Genomic DNA, 17419 nt, shown 5'->3' with positions numbered 1-17419 from the left:
TTAAAACAATTCTGACTGAAGACAAAAGCCGTCACATATTTTGCTATTTCTGTAAACTACACAAAGAATATATAACATATACATCTACTTCAATTTATCACTTTTTATTTATATCCTCTGTGTGTGTGTGTGTGTGTGAATATCAAATTGCCGAGTTGTTGGTCCTACTCGGCAAAGTTCGGTGGCTCTGTTTGGTAAGTACCAACTATAGACTGAATGCAAATTTGTCGACGTACTGCAATTAATATATTTTTGTTGTTGTTACTGTTGCTGCTGTTGTTCTTGCGCTTTTTCTTCTTCTTCCTCTTCTTCTGCTTCTCCTCCTTCTCTTCCTCTACCTTGTTCATTCCATTCAAATCAGGGCAGGTGGTGTTTCTCTCTCTAGTGGCTTTGGAGAATTATGCTGTGAGGTGGACGAGGATGAAAAGATCGAGGAAAAACACCTTCCTCCTCGGTCAAGGCCTCATCGATTTCTTTTTAAACAGGTCCACTTGGAAAGGGCAATCAGGGTGGAGAGTGGAAAGGATAATGCTACCACCCGGTGCATTTGTGCAAAATGGGTGAGTGGAGCAAAATAGATTGGGTGAATGGTCCAACTGTAAATACACACCTGGAGATTGGAGAACAACCGCTGGGCGAGAAATCGTGCCTTGGGTGGTGTGAATGGTCCTGGATGAGTGGTGTCCCTTGGCTGGCCCCCTAGGTGAAGCTCCATTTGTATCAGGAGAACAACATCTCTTATGTCATCACATACTTTGCACACAATGTTTACTTTTTTCGAATTTCAGTCTTTCTCATTTCTTTCCCCGCTCATCGTTTACCCCCATCACCACACACACTAGTTGTTTACTGTCCTTGCGATTACCGCTATTCTAAGCTTCTGTGGCTAACAAAGAAATCATCAATATCATCATCATCTGTAGTAGTAGTAGTAGTAGTAGTAGTAGTAGTAGTAGTAGTAGTAATAGTAGTAGTAGTAGTAGTAGTAGTAGTAGTAGTAGTAGTAGTGTTCTGGGTGGTAATTTATGCTGACTGATAAATAATGCGATGAGAATGATGGTGACGACAGTGATGACGACGATGATTATGATACTGCTCCTGATGGAAAGGGTGATGGTGGTGGTGGTAGTAGTAGTAGTGGTGTTGGTAATGATGACGCTGAAGGCGGTGGTGGTGATATCAATGATGCAGACCATGAGAGAGACAGATGTTACCACGTAAGACTAATTAATTATCTAACGTTTTGCTACGTCAAGAAAACCACAAAACGCAGGTGTAATTTTTTCAGATGAGGATTAATTGTTTTTAAATCTAATTCTTTACCAAAATCAACCGTCTTTTAACAGAACAATTAAATTACATCCCCACATTTCTTGACTGAAAGTGTTTAAATCTTATAGCGGAGATTATGCACTTGTGTTGCGTTCCTGTTTTGGTGGGGAGGGGGTCAGCCTTAAGGGACCGAATATTTCTGTAATTTTTGCGTTAAGTGTGCTTCCTAACAGAGATACAGGGACTGAAATTTGGCAGAAGGTGTCGATCCTATTATAAGATGGTGAGAGCCTGGCCAAAAAGGATGTCCCAATAACAAGTCAAAACATATTGACTGATGAACAAGTCAGTTTAATAGTCAAATACTGAAGTCTATTAAATCAGTTATATCGCAGGTACTTTATATCTATATAATGTAACAGATATGTGTGTGTGTGTGTGTGTGTGTGTGTGTGTGTGTGTGTGTGTGTGTGTGTGTGCATGAAAAAGTAAAAGCTTAATTGAAAAGGAAAACGTTGTTTTTGGTGTAATTTGAACCCAGAATTCAAATATCCAGAGGAATTAAACGTCATTTATTCGATGCACTAACGATTCTGTAAATTTATCGTTCTGATACTTTTTATCCAGTCTTATCTCTTTTTCCGCAAAACGTATTTAAATGTGACACCATCGAATATGTGTCCCTGTTTAATTTGTAAAGAACATGGAGTAATATCATGTGAAACGATCTCATTTATACTTTGTCTTCGATTCAGATGTTTCAGAATACATTTATTTACGGATTTGGTGAAACCTTAGAAGCGACGCAAAACAATAAACATTATTTGAACAATATTTGTGAAGATCCGGTTACATCTACCAATTCTGCTTCCTTAACTTAATCTAATCAGCTTTTCTAAATGTACAAATGTTTTAATATGTACAGTGATGCAGTCTTATCGTAAAATGTTATCATTTTAGCAGTGTTATCGTAAGATTTCCACCATTTTGCCAGAAACTTGTCAACACTTCTGACAAGCAGATATAGCAATAATAGCACTAAAGTACCCGTATTCTTTATAAAAGTTGTTTTTTTCTCCGAATCTATAATGAATGAACAACGAAATGTGATTAACAAATAAGTATACAGACATATTGTTAACATTTTAAATATGTTAACACAAATTATCCGATTTTCACGTGAATAATACCATTAAAGAATGAGAATTATAAGTTATTCTGCCAATAATATGCTTTAACCACCGTAATTTATTCCTCATTATTTTAACAAAATGAAGGTTCTGTAGTATTGTAGAGGTCAATATAGTATCTAAATATGTTCAGAAATCGCTCACTTTATTCTCAGAACAAGATAATATCGATTTTTAACGAGCAAAGCACATCAATTACGTCCATTTAACAAGATAGACATAGGTGCACCTCAGCATTAAAAAATACATGCAGAATTTATTAGCAGAAATAAACAAACGAATGCCAACCTCAAATGAAATCCCCCAAAACTAACAACTAAGCAAAAAGCAAGTAAATAAGGAAATTGCCGTAAGTAGAGAACATTTGTATCAATACACACGAAAGTAAGCAGAAAGACACAATACGGTTTGATTAGAAATGAAAAGAGCAATAACAACAATAACAATGACAGTCATATTAAAAAACTGATGTCACAAGAAAAAAAAAACCCTAAATATTGTACTCGCACTGAAGTAACAATTAAATTCATTCATCAGACTTTTTTAAATAAAAATCAGCCACACAAATACGATACATACTTATGAAAGGTACAAACCTTCCAGGAAAACATTAATTTTTAGAAAAGCACCATTTATCAGAAAACCAGAAATCGATATCGAAATCTAAAAACAAATCAAGCGCCCCAGAGTCTGACAATGTCACATGATTCTAAAACACACAAGGCCTGAAGGAATCATTGCACTCACCAGTATCTGCCACTAATCTTGTCAACAGCAGTTTTCCGTTTAGAAATCTGGAAGCTGGAAAAAGATTATTGCAAGTTTAAATTTCTCAAAATTTAAAGGGATGTAAAGCAACACCATACTGATTAATCACCCTCCAATGGATGCTCTCGATAACACAAGAGTAGCTAATTCCGACCATAAGCTTTACACAATGTCACTCGCCCCGTCTCTCTCTTTCGCTGTCTCTCTTCTCTTTCTGAGTCTCAATATGGATTCACATAATTACACTTAATCACCTTTATACTTACAAACTCGACACAAGAAATATACGGAATTTTCATAAATACAATTTCAATAATCATTGATATTTGAAAGACAATCTCCAGCTTATCAGTAAAACGAAAATTATTACAAAATAATAAAAATGCCTGTTTGTAAAAATCTCGCAAGGTTGCCAAATCTATGGAGTTCTCAAGAACATTATTTTCAGAAAGGCGTACATCAGGGACCCTGTTCTCTCACAAGTCTGTCGAGTCAATATCTGCACATATTTACACCTCTTCGAAATGTACAAATTGCGACATACATGGGTTACCCATCTTCAGTCATTCTTCAGGCACCGCTTATCAACTCTTCCCATCCCACATAGAACAGTAACACGCTTATATCTCAAACAACAGTTTTACTCCACAGAGAATACAATGTGTCCTTTGAGCGGTATTAAAAGGCCTTGTTTTGATTTGCAGTGTCGGTCGATAAGTGTCGTTTGCTCTCATCATAAATAATTTCAAGGATCTCTATTCAGGGAATCTAAGATCCATGATTTACTGAGGGTGGAATTATGTAAATGGTAGGGTCCCAATCCCTTCTACTGAGGCCGTCCACAAGTCTGTATTCTGACGAGAATGCCCAAATGTACCACACATCTTTCTAGCATGCCTTCGGAGATCTTGTCTATATTGGCTTCCTCTGCGCCATCAGCTTCTTACATATTCGTGCAATTAAGCGGGGTGGGATGCCGCACTCTGACATGTAGTGTATCGATACCGAATCGAAGACCATTTTTTGGCGAATTATTTGAACAGCTTTCTGAAAACTACAGGGGAAAAATGTCAGTGAAATAGAAACTGTCAGAAAAGGGAACTTGAAAAACATTAAAAACAACAACTATTGGCTGATTTGATTTGACGATAGCTAGAATAACCAATCAGTTAACCGGCTTCTCTATAACATTCACTACACAGCATAGCATTTTTTTTTTTTTTAAATCTATCAAAAACACTCACACAAAAAACGTTAGCAATGAATACAAAAGACAAACGCAAACACATTTCGTTAGTAAACAATACGGAACTCAATTTATTGTTAAATTTACTCTTGAACAATTCCTCGTATTGAGTGCCAGGTTATTAAAAAAAAACAAGAAACACACCTACAAACAAACAAAAAACAAGTAAATATTTGATGATTGGAAATTCTTTTGTTGTAAAATAGTCAATATGGCAAATCTACACGAGCACACACATGCTCACATACACCTATACATATACATACACAGATTCACTTACATACACGCATAGACACGAGCACACATACATATGCACGTACACGAAATACATATATATATATTCACACATACATAATATTTCAAACACGCGCGCCTACACGCACATTTATACACGCATACATACATACAGACAGACATATACACACAATTACAAGAGACATATACACGTAACTACATGCACACACACATATGCACATACACACACATACATACACATATATTCACACTAATATATACACTCATGCACACAAAGAAAATAGCGAACTGAATTTAATATGAAATAAAACCCACTTGGAACAAAAGAACGTTAAAACGTCCATCGCCGACCCTCCTTAACTTCTTAGTCAATTACAGAAAACACTAGTAAAATAATAGGAACTATTAATAAATGATTGCTTGTTATTCTTGTTGTTATTGTTATTGATGTTGTGTTGCTGCTGATTGCTTGAATTTTTTTTAATTATATATTTTTTCAACCTTTGTTTAAATTTCCTACAAAAAAATTCAATTTCATTTTTCTTTGTTTCGCAAATATAAAAAGAATAAAATAAACAATAATAAATACATAAAAAATATAAAAATGAAAAGCAAACAAATCTCGAAAAACAATTGTAATAAAAAATTCATCTTCAGTTACACCAACAATAATAATAATAATAATAATAATAATAATAACAATAATAATAATAATAACAATAATAATATTGGTGAAGATTAATAATAATAATGAAAAAGATATGTTTATTAAGTCTTTAAACAACTTTGCTGTCCAATATGCAAAATAAACATGAAAATGTTATTTAGACATTTGTTAGGTATTCAGAAAAAATAACAACAAAAAATAAGCATAAGAAGGCAGTTGATGAACTGGTAACCAACATATGGATGGTTCCATTCGTAACAACAGACACCGCTAAATAGAAAGTCCAGAAATTTTAATTACATACGCGCGCGTACACTTAAATTTGATTAAATCCGTCCATTCGTCTCAAAAGTCAGTATATTTGAAAGTTAGTATAAATTGAATTATTTTAGAACGCATTAAAATCAAAGTTAAAATAATTATTTGTGAAGGTAAGAAGTGTCTATAAGAAAAACAATATTAGTCGATGTGGTAATCTCCTTTTTTTTCTTTTCCTCTGTAGGGGAGGAAACACTGGACATATAGCTGGCTTCTTCTGAACTTATCGGTGAAGTATAATCTTCAGCATACATGCCAAAGTACTTCTGGAAGAATCGCCGAATAATTTTATGAGGTATTACATTGACTAGCATCGAGTGGTCGCAGAGATGTCATCATACGTAGAGCTGACCATGTGCACAAGTACACTTCACCACCGGCAGTCGAATGCTGACCTTTCTGCATCCTCCAAGGTGACATCGATTTCTCACCCAATCACGTCCAGCCATCAGGTGTGGGTCCTGCTACGAGGCCTCTTCCAGCCAGCAGCTGCTGCATCGACAGGGAGTCAATCCCGAGTAGGAGGGTCTTGCAGGGGACGAAGGACGCCGGCCGAGATGGGAGGCTGCACGCTGATGCATGCGCGCACGCAATTCTTTGTTGGAAACATCATCGTACAATCTGATGTTCTCGTTGGGTCTAAGGTATCTGTTATCGCTGCACCCGATCCTTTTTGCTAAGCTCTTGGAGAAGGGCCACGTTTCTTCTCCACAGAGGAGAATGGAGAGGGCTGATGCGCTGTTAGTGCGGAGCTTCGTCTTCCCGAAGATAAATCGATGGTGCCAAACGTTTAGGTAAGAAATAAGATTTTATAAAACGTAGTTCTTTTGCCTTTCGACACTTCGAAATGAATGAGCTGTTGCAACGTGAGAATGAAATGTTTTGCTCAAGAACACAACGCGCTGTCCGGTCTAGGGATCGATAGTGCAATCACAATCTTGGTTTTGTGATTACAATATCCTGTACACTAGGCCAGGTACTGCAATTGTCCTTACTGGCTTCAATGCTATGACTCATGGAGACTCGCATGGTGTATAAGGCATCGCAATCACTACATTGCTCTTAAAGGAGCCGCAAGTTTGTTGCAGAGTTAGTAATTTACATCTGAATGTATAGGAGCCCCGTGTACTGATTTCTTTTCTTTCCATAGCACAAAATATCACCAGATGCCGGAATCGAAGCCACGATGTTTTATTCCTGAGTACACTACCCCAAACCCTAACCCTAACCCTAACCCTAACCCCAAACTCTAGGCCACTGGGCTTTGTGCATACATAATACATTAAAATACCCCCATACGAGTCTGAATATACTAAATGCTAATATATTCATTGTAATATCAAATAACACACGAAATTCATTTATTTCTAAATAAATTATTTCATATTTAAATCCCTCAGGCTAGATTTGCTAACATTAATGAATATGTAGAGATTCTAACATTCTCTTCTATCGAATTCATTTTCCTTATTCTGTTCTATTCTAATCTAATCATTTACATCTATTCCATTGTATTCCAGTGTGAAATCGCAACATTGGTTAACCTCATTTAAAAGTCAGCTGTCAACGTCCAAATCTCATGCTGCTCATATTCATGTACCCATTGAGGGTGACCTTTAGCAAATAGACTAATCCGCTGAAATAGTGTGTGCGTGTATGTGTGTGTGTGTGTGTGTGTGTGTGTGTGTGTGTGTGTGTGTGTGTGTGTGTGTGCACGCGCGTGCGTATGCATTTGAAGCGGCCACGTGAGCGAGGGATTAAGTTGTTGTGATCCGTAGTAATAATAATAGTAGTAGACGTATTAGTCGGAAAAATAATAGTTATATTAAAAACAATAATAATAATGAAATAATAATAATCCTAACAGGAAAAATAATAATATTCACGATAATGATATTAATAATAATAATGATTTCAAAGAGAGGCACAAATTTTAAGAGTTTAGAGGAGCGGGTTCGAGGATTACATCGATTCTTCTCAGAACGTAAAACCGGACAGCATGCCGTTAGGAATGTTGCTCTGCATGCTAACGATTCGGCCAGCTCGGTGCCTTGATAATGATTTCCCTTATAGTCAGAAGGCGTGACATTATGTGGGACGGGGGCCAGTCGAAAGTTTCAGACCTCAGTGCTTAACTGGTACTTTTTTATCGACCCTCTACCCCGAAAGTATAAAATGCAAACTTGACCTACGTATTATTGGAATTCAGAATGAAAAGACAGACAAGGTTTTGATGGGCCAGAGGCTAGATTAGAAGACACTTGCTCAAGGTACCATACTGTGTGAGAGAACCCGGGACCATGTCGTTGGGAAGCAAGCTACACCTTGATGGATGCAGGTAATCGTATATACACCTGTCATTTACAGATATATGTACATATAGAAATATGTGTGTACGTACGGTTGCTTTTGTGGTGTGTATGTATGTACCTCGTAAATTTTTGTATATGATCTGTTTATATGTGAGTGAATATTCAGATTATAAAATCAGTGCATATCTCTCAGTGCATCCATGTATTAAATTTGTCGAGTGTATGGCTAGATGGGTGTATATGGAAATGATATAGTACGTGTTTCGGTCTTTATCCGGTTATATACCAGTTTCTTTCATAATCTAATTACTCCTATCGACATCCCAGAATCTGTTGTATGTCATTATTACATAATTCGATATTTTACTCACGATACCATCGCAAAGGATTGCTGTAAAATAGGTAAGTTTCTGGCGAGAATCGATAGAGTTTTCCCTCCCTCTCCAATTTACTTGTCGAGATAATGTATTAGAAAAATGCATGACCATCGCAGAATCACAATTATATTTTACCGATCTCGAGGGAAGAGTTTGTATGTTTCGATTGATCGATCTACCAAAAAACAAAAAAAAACTTCTGTAACAGATCAAAATAATTGTAATTTTTTCCGAAGTACGATAAACGAGCATCTTAAATAAAGAAGTTATAATGAATTCTTGTGGCCTGGTGACTACGTGTGCTTGCTTGGTGGTCATCTGTTCCTGAGTTCGGCTCGTGGACCTTGCGTTAACTTCTTGATAATTTCACATTATTTCACATTTCTCCAGTTGTATATTCAACTGTAAACCAGGATCTTGTCATGGAATGTAACCAAATGAGGTTTATTGTTCAACATAGTCCCTTTTTGCGGTCCACACATTTCCTCCATTGCTTTTGTAGTGCATTAACGCCATCTGTCGTTACGTTCTGGGTTCAAATTCTACCGATGTCAAGTTTGCCTTTCATCATTTCAGCGACGATGAAATAAGTACCAGTTGCGTACAGGGGTCGATCTAATCGATTGGTCACCTACCGAAAAATTTCGACCCTTGTGCTTAGAGCAGAAAAGAAATAAGTACCAGCTGAGCACTGGCATCCATGTAATCTGTTGTCTCCTTCCCCAAAATTTCAGGCCTTGTAGCTACCGCACGAAGGATTGGAAATATTATTTACTTTTAATCTGCATGTACGCTACAATCATTTGACGAGACACACCCAGCGTTCTATAATGCATTATTATTATTATAGCGTATATTATTATTATTATTATTATTATTATTGTTACTGTTGTTGTCATTATTAATTTGTAAAGACACTTTTCATATACGGTTGTTTTTATTGGTTCACATTCAACATGGAATCCATTCTAGAATTTAAACAAAATACTTCCTAAATATTATGCAATTGTGTGAATGCGTGTGTGGATGAAGAAAGAGGAGAGGGGGCAGAGAAAGAGAGAAAGAGGAAAAGAGAGAAAACCAAGCACACATATGTATACACATTGGTATATACTATATATATGTGTGTCTGTGTGTGTGTATGTATATTTATATGCAAAAGCTCATAGACATGTAAATATTGCATAGAAAACGCATGTATGCATGTATACAAACACACACACACACACACACATGCGTGAGTGTATGTGTGTACATAATCTATGCATTCCTGAGTGTGCGTAATTCACAAGAACAATATTGTATGTTTAGTTTTTATGGCTAAATAGAATGTTTATAACAACAACAACGACGAGAACAACAATAGTAATAATAACAATAACAACAATAATAATAATAATTAATTCGTTTAATGATGATGATGATAACGCAATGCAATATATTCTGCCTTTCAGCCAAATAATATTTCATGTCTTCACTCCACTTATTTTACTGTCTTTTGGAGTTTCAAAGAATCACACTATGGAATTACTCTTTCCAGTTCCATTCTTTTGTTAGTGGAGAAAATCATTGCAATTTTAACCTCAATAAATTCCAATTACTTTCTCTTCACATTCCTACGTTTTTCTAAGGGGTATTCTTGTTTATATAACTCTTTCATTTTGTTTTCGAATTATCTTTGTCTTATTTCCATTTGTCTTAGTTATCTTCTTCCCCTCTCTATTTTTATCTTCTCTCTCTCTCTTTCTCTCTCTCTCTCTCTCTCTCTCTCTCTCTCTCTCTCGCTCTCTCTCTCTCTCTCTCTCTCTCTCTCTCTCTCTCCCTCTCACTCTCATTTTAATTTATTTTTATATCATCCTCGGGTCAACCTTTCCATGCCAGTGAACATTTAAAATCCATTATATTTCCACATTTATATGATACCCTCTGCCATTTTCTCTCACCCCACCGTCTCAACTTTTGTATATATGTATATATATATGCATATGCATGTATATATATGTGTGTGTGTGTGTGTCTGTGTGTGTTTACATATATATAAACAAACGGACACACATACACATAAATGTATATGCATACGTATGGCAATGTATATATATATATATATACTTACATATACAAGGGTATCTGCATATCTATTGTGCATGCTTTTAAATGTGTATTTCCAAGTTTAAATGCGTAAAAGGAATGGATGTTTAATATGGCATCTTGAATATATTTCCGTATGCGTATGTGCGTGTGTACGTGTATGTGTGTGTGTGCGTATACATATATAAATATATGTATATGCATGTATATATGTGTGTGTATGTGTGTGTGCATATATATAAATATATATATATATATACATACACATATACTTCGTCTTGATTCGACGCTTGGAAAAATATGTCCGGTTCATTTACACTGTATATTGCTCTCGAAAATTTATTTATAAACAACTTAATATAACTTTTGTCTGTAACGGAACAGACGAGTATCAAGTCGAGGCATCTCGTTCCTAGAAATAGCAGTCCAAAAGTATTTCCAATCATGCCAGCATGAACAAAATTGACCTGCTGATGTTTGGAATCTCTCATTGCAGTTTTGTTTATTGTGGTCAGAATAACAAAACACCACCACCACCACCACTACTACTACTACTACTACAACTATCTTCTTCATTACCAAGCACTTCTACTACAATTCACCAAAGGCAAATTCGACCTCGGCAGAATTTGAACTCAGAATATGAAGACAGACGAAATATCAGTAAACACTTTGCCCGGGCCGCTAACAATTCTGCCAGCCCGCTGCTTTATTATAATAATAATAATAATAATAATAATAATAATAATAATAATAATAATAAATAGATAGATAGATAGATAGCTGAAAAGAATGTATAGCATGGTACGGTAGGCTGCAGATAGGATGCCTGCTACGCATGCAACAGACCAGGAGTTCCAACAAAACCTGTGATAAAGAGATATAATAATAATTATCATTATTATTATTATTATTATTATTATTATTATCATTATTATTATTAATATTATTATTATTATTATAAAATATGTGCCTCCTTGAGTCTTAGGATCACTAAAATAATCGAAGCCGTCTCCTTGGAATTTCAGGCCTTGTGCTTATTGTAGAGATTGTTACGCATTCAATCTGTTCGGGATCGATGAAATAACGACACTATATCGATCAAGCACTGTGATCAATGAAATCGAAAACCTTCCTCCTCCAGGATTTTAAGTTTTCTGCCTATAATGGATAGGATTATTATTATTATTATTATTATTATTATTATTATTATTGATATTATTATTATTATGATTATTATTATTGATATTGTTATTATTATTATTATTGTTGTTGTTCTTCATCTTTTTCTTTTTCTTCTACTTGCTGCTGCTGTTGTTGTTGTTGTTGATTAGCCGTAGTTCAGTTGAACACTCGAAGTTATGAAATGTTGCTATTGTGACAGCCTCAAGTGTCATATTCTTCCCTGTTTAACAATCTGACGTAGAGAGGAATCACAGATTGTTTCAAGATGGCTTCTACCTTTTATTTCTTTCCTTTGAATATGTGAAATATTGTGAACAATTCTAGATTTATTTTTTAATGTCTTCCTGTTTTCCTAAAATAAAATGTTTCCATACACTTTAAATGTGTATATGCGAAAATATGTGTAAAAATGAAGCGCTAAGCGGGAGCAATGGTCAATATGTATTTCTAAGAAAATATGGAAAATGTTTTGTTTTTAAGTGTTTCAAATTGAAAAAAAAATTCCAGGAAAAAAACTGAAAATTAGTGAAGGATGCTTGAAAGTTGTATAAAATGTTGGAGTGGATTTAGAAAGTTTGATAAAAGTAAAGATATAGGCTTTAGGCTAGGAATATCAAGAATATCTACTTGAGGGGAAATTTTCGTAAAGGCGATACATACATACACACACACGCAGATATACACACGCATGCACATGTAAACATTCGCATACACACACACACACACACACACACACACACACACACACACACACACACACACACACACACACACACTCAAATGTGCATGATCAGGTACACACAAACAAACATACATACTTTCACATATATATATATATATATATATATATATATATATATATATATATACATACATACATACAAGTACCTATGTAGGAAGAAGCTGCCTTACACAGCTTTTGCAGCATTGTGACTGGGTGTTGAAACAATTAATGAATCGCTCAAATGTGGATGTGATATATCTCGACTTTGCAAAGGCCTTTGATAAAGCTGATCATGGGATGATATGTCACAAACTACGGAAACTCGGCATAACTGGGAAGATTGGAGAGTGATTGCATGACTTCTTAAATGACAGAAGCCAAACTGCAGCAGCCAACGGATCCCTCTCCAAAGAGACAGTAATAGATAGTGGTGTGCATCAAGGAATTGTATTGGGGCCGCTGCTGTTCATGGTGGCTCTTTCAGACATGGCTTCAGGTACGCAGACAACCACACTTACTAGCTGTACTGATGACACAAGCAGTGAAGGAACCTTCTGGTGCTAGTCTTCTACAGAAAGACCTAGATGCTATATATAAATGGGCTGAGGACAAAAAGAGGCAATTTAATGCAGGCAAATTCCACGCACACCACCACCAGCACATTGGTGCTCATACGTACATAGATCCTTGCACACAGAGACACGCATAAATATATAAATATATATGAATATATTTATGCACATATATGTCTATGAAACATTCATATCTATCTATCGAGCTAGCTAGCTAGAGAGTGCGGGGAGGAGAACACCACTGTTACCGCCACTATATCAGTAGTAGTTACCACGACTATTACAGCCAAGTCCTTACCGCTAGCATTGCCGCCATTAATACCACCATCTAAGCCAACGTCACTATTACGCTATAAATCTTTCATTGTACTATGTTAAATTATTCTCCCATTAAAAGAAAAAATTCTATCATTTATTCACACATGCCTCGTATGTGTGTGTACAAGCTTACTTTCATCCACATACATACACGCATCTAGATAGATAGATAGATAGATATATAAACAGATTGATAGATAGATAGATAGATAGATAGATAGATTCATAGATAGATATCTATATATGTATGTATATATTTATATATATATACTATACATACATACGAAATATAAATATCTATATATATATATAAATACATATATATGTCTGTATGTATATATGTATATATATATATATATATGTGTGTGTGTGTGTGTGTCTATATATATATATATGTATGTACCTAGATGCATATATATCTATATATATACATATATAATATCATTCAATAGTACTATATATATATATATGTGTGTGTGTGTGTGTGTCGATTTACATATAGACATTAGCCCAATCAAATATATGTTTGCATATATATATCTATGTATGTATCCACCTCCTTTTCATTTATCTTCATTATCTTCACATATTTCTATGGCGCCGTTTTCGTCTTTTAACCAACCTTAGCCTCCACAGAACTCGTCTTAACCGAAAGTACCTCTCCATACATTCCTAACCATTTTTCATTCAAACCAAATATACTTTCATACACCCATGCACGCACGCACGCACGCATACACACACAAACACACACACAAACATGTATATTCTTATATGTGCGATTGAGAGGACTATTTTTGTCTGTTTGTACATCTGCATTTTCCTATATATATAAATATTCATTATATGTATTTGTATAACTATAGATGTAATTATTTACATATATGTACATGCACATATATATATATATATATATATATATATATATATATATATATATATGTTTGTGTGTGTGTGTGTGTGTGTGTGTGTGTATATAGATAGGTAGATCTATATATAAATATATATCCGTGCATATACATCAAAATATCCATGTGCTTGTATATATGTATATATGTATATATGTATATATGTATATATATATATATATATATATATATATATATCTTATATACATATATGTATGCATACATATACGTATACACCCCCATATATATATATATATATATATATATATATCTTATATACATATATGTATGCATACATATACGTATACACCCCCATATATATATATATATATATATATATATATATATATATATACACACATAATGTGTGTGTATACATACATGCATACATACATATATGCTTACATATGGATGGATGTTTAATATGGCATTTTCCCTACATATACATACATCTGTATCTATATATATCTTTATAAGCAGGTAGGTAGGTAGGTGTACTTAAACACATATACCCACAGGCATACATGTATACATGTTTGTGGACTTTGTACATTTTTGTTTGTCGTGCGTTTTTCTTGGACTCTTCTAATTTCTCGCGGCCATTTTCGAAAACATTTGTCTCTGGTGTTTGTGTTTGTATTTGTTGTTTATGGTGATGTAGGTGATGTTTTTGTTGTTGTTCATTGTGGTGATGTTACTGATGTTGTTGATGCTGTTGGTAGTGTTTTTCGTACATGCTTATGTCATGGTCTTGAGTTTGTGATGCGTTCGTCTTGCTGTTGGCGTCAGTGACAATATTGTTGTTGATGATGCTTGTATTGGGGTTAATATGGCGGAGTTTATTGTGGTCTATGATGTGGTGGCAGGGGTGGTGGTGTGCTGCTTGTACTCGTGATCTGTCGGTTGTGGTTTTGATGTTGTTAGTGTCGTTTTGTTTTGGTGAGGAAAATCCAGTTTGACCTTGGTCGTATTTCAAAGCGAAACGCAAAGAAATGGAAAAGAGTTACATGATTATGATAATGATGATGAAAATATTGTTGTAGTAGTAGTAGTAGTAGTAGTAGTAGTAGTGATGGTGATTTTTTATTTGCCGCAAGGGCGAAGGATGAGGTGGGCAATACAGAGACAAACATAAAATGTAGGTGTTTACATAAAATGAAATTATTAAGTCAAAAGAGAGAGGAAAATATACAATAAAAGAAAGGAAGCATATCGTAGCAAGAGAGGGAAGAAGGATGATAGTGATGCGGTCTTCCTGTATTAGGAGGACCTCTAGGGATAGTCAAGGGTCATCCAGTTCATTTAACTGTAAGTGAGTCAACCTGCCACCAATCCGGGTAATCTACCCAATGAACTCTGAAACTCACTGATTTTTCTCCTCTGGTTATCAAACTCAGGTCCATTTTATTCGTCTCCGCTTTCTGAAGATGGTTCTAATCTTGAAGACTTCGTTCTGGAATTTACTTACGCCATACACGTTGACGGAATTATTTTTATGACTTTTTGCACTGACCTTACTGTAGACAAAATTGTTGTTGCTGGTGATTTTATGATTGCAATTGTTGCTAGTGCTGCTGCTGCTGTTGCTGCTGCTGCTATTGCTGTTGTTGGTGTTGTTTTTGTTGCAGTAATTGTCGTCGTCGTTGTTGTTGTTGTTGTTCGTGACGATACTTTCATTTTATTTTTATTGCTTTCTCTCATTCGTAAATCCACATATAACACACACACACACACACACACACACACACACACACACACATATATATATATATATATGTATGTATGTGTGTGTTTATATATACATATTTACATACGTACATACATACATACACACACACACACACAGACACACACATATATATATATATATACACGAGTCATAAATCACCTCCACACAAACGTGACAAAGTATTGGTTTGCTAAGGTGTTTGGAAGATATGACAAAAATCTAATTATATTTCTTTCCTATATAGGTAAAAGTCGCAATATTTTATTACAGTTATTTTTCTTGTAGGAATGAAATTAGAATGAAGAAGCGACAAGGAGGAGGAGAAGAAAGAGTAGAAAAAGAAGAAGGGAGGGAAGGAGTGAGAGGGGGGGTCTTTTGCATGTTTTCCTAATACCTAATGCGGATAAAAATCGATGGAATTGATGATGATCGACTTATTTTTGTAATCTGAAGATTTCATATGTCTCCCTTATTTACTTTATTATTATTATTATTATTATTATTATTGCTACTTCTCCTTATCACAGGTTTTGTTGTAGCTCATAGAGTCATACATGCGTAGCAGGCTAACTACCTGCAGCCTACGGTACCATGGTATCTATTTTTTTTTGCTCTGTAATACTTTCCTGATTATTCTGGCCGTACCAAGAAAGCAAGCCGTTTGTAACAGTTCTACTGGGCACTCTATTACCATTTCCTTTATATTCCTCTTGATGCCCTCTGGTACTGTTCCCAAGAACACAACAAAAATTGACACTATCTTCACCTTCTTCATTTTCCATAATCGGGATATTTCGTACTTAAGAATGTTGTGTCTATCTATGTTTTTGCCTTCCTTCAACACTATTCGTGAGTCTTCATTTTCCATCTCGAATCTTCATTATGCTGTTTTGTAACACTCCGTAAATTTAATCAAAATTCTGTGGACTTTAAGCATTCAGTGTAGTACGATGGATGGTAAAGGGTATTCAAGAACCAATAACCTCAAGTTTTTCTTGAGCTGTCCTACGTTGAGAATGAGTTAAATATAAAGGTTATAAGATAGATGGGGCTTGACATCAACTGAATTTGTATACATGTAAAAACAAGGTCTATTGAAGTGGCTTTCTCTCTACGTCTTATGATAGTAACCATATGTGCAAGCTCTTTGCCTGTCATCGTTGTATACTAAGCTCAGATTTAATTGTTTTGGTCATTATGCCATCCAGGGGTTTCAGGTCTTTTGGTGCATCTGGGATATATTCTGTTCTTACACCTACAATTGATCAAATGTTTAATACATTGTTCTGGGAAATCTCTGTGTTTGATCTTTCAGCTGCCTATACACACTAGCGGAATTTTTCTAGTACTTAGGCTGAAATAAATTACAATGTATACAGACATTGATGCACATGAACACCTGGAATATTTACGTGCTTCGGGTCTTTCAACAGACAACAAAGACCAGATGACTCATCCAAAGGAGATCAAATCCCATCTTGAGTCCAGCT

General features: G+C 35.2%; 1 long non-coding RNA gene across 4 annotated transcripts in view; it reads left to right on the top strand.

Moving 5' to 3' along the window:
• The window catches only part of LOC106882149 (uncharacterized), a 422822-nt gene that overhangs the window by 178956 nt on the left and 226447 nt on the right, over positions 1 to 17419 (top strand). For all 4 annotated transcript variants that reach the window (XR_016245157.1, XR_016245159.1, XR_016245160.1 and 1 more), the window contains exon 2: positions 5901 to 6510. This is a non-coding gene — a long non-coding RNA (uncharacterized LOC106882149). The remainder of the gene's footprint in view (positions 1 to 5900; positions 6511 to 17419) is intronic.

This window comes from Octopus bimaculoides, chromosome 19 (genome assembly GCF_046866305.1).
Source record: "Octopus bimaculoides isolate indiv1 chromosome 19, ASM4686630v1, whole genome shotgun sequence".
Classification (NCBI taxonomy): domain Eukaryota; kingdom Metazoa; phylum Mollusca; class Cephalopoda; order Octopoda; family Octopodidae; genus Octopus; species Octopus bimaculoides.
Note: the sequence above shows the minus strand (reverse complement) of the source record. Positions and strands in the feature narration are given on the sequence as shown.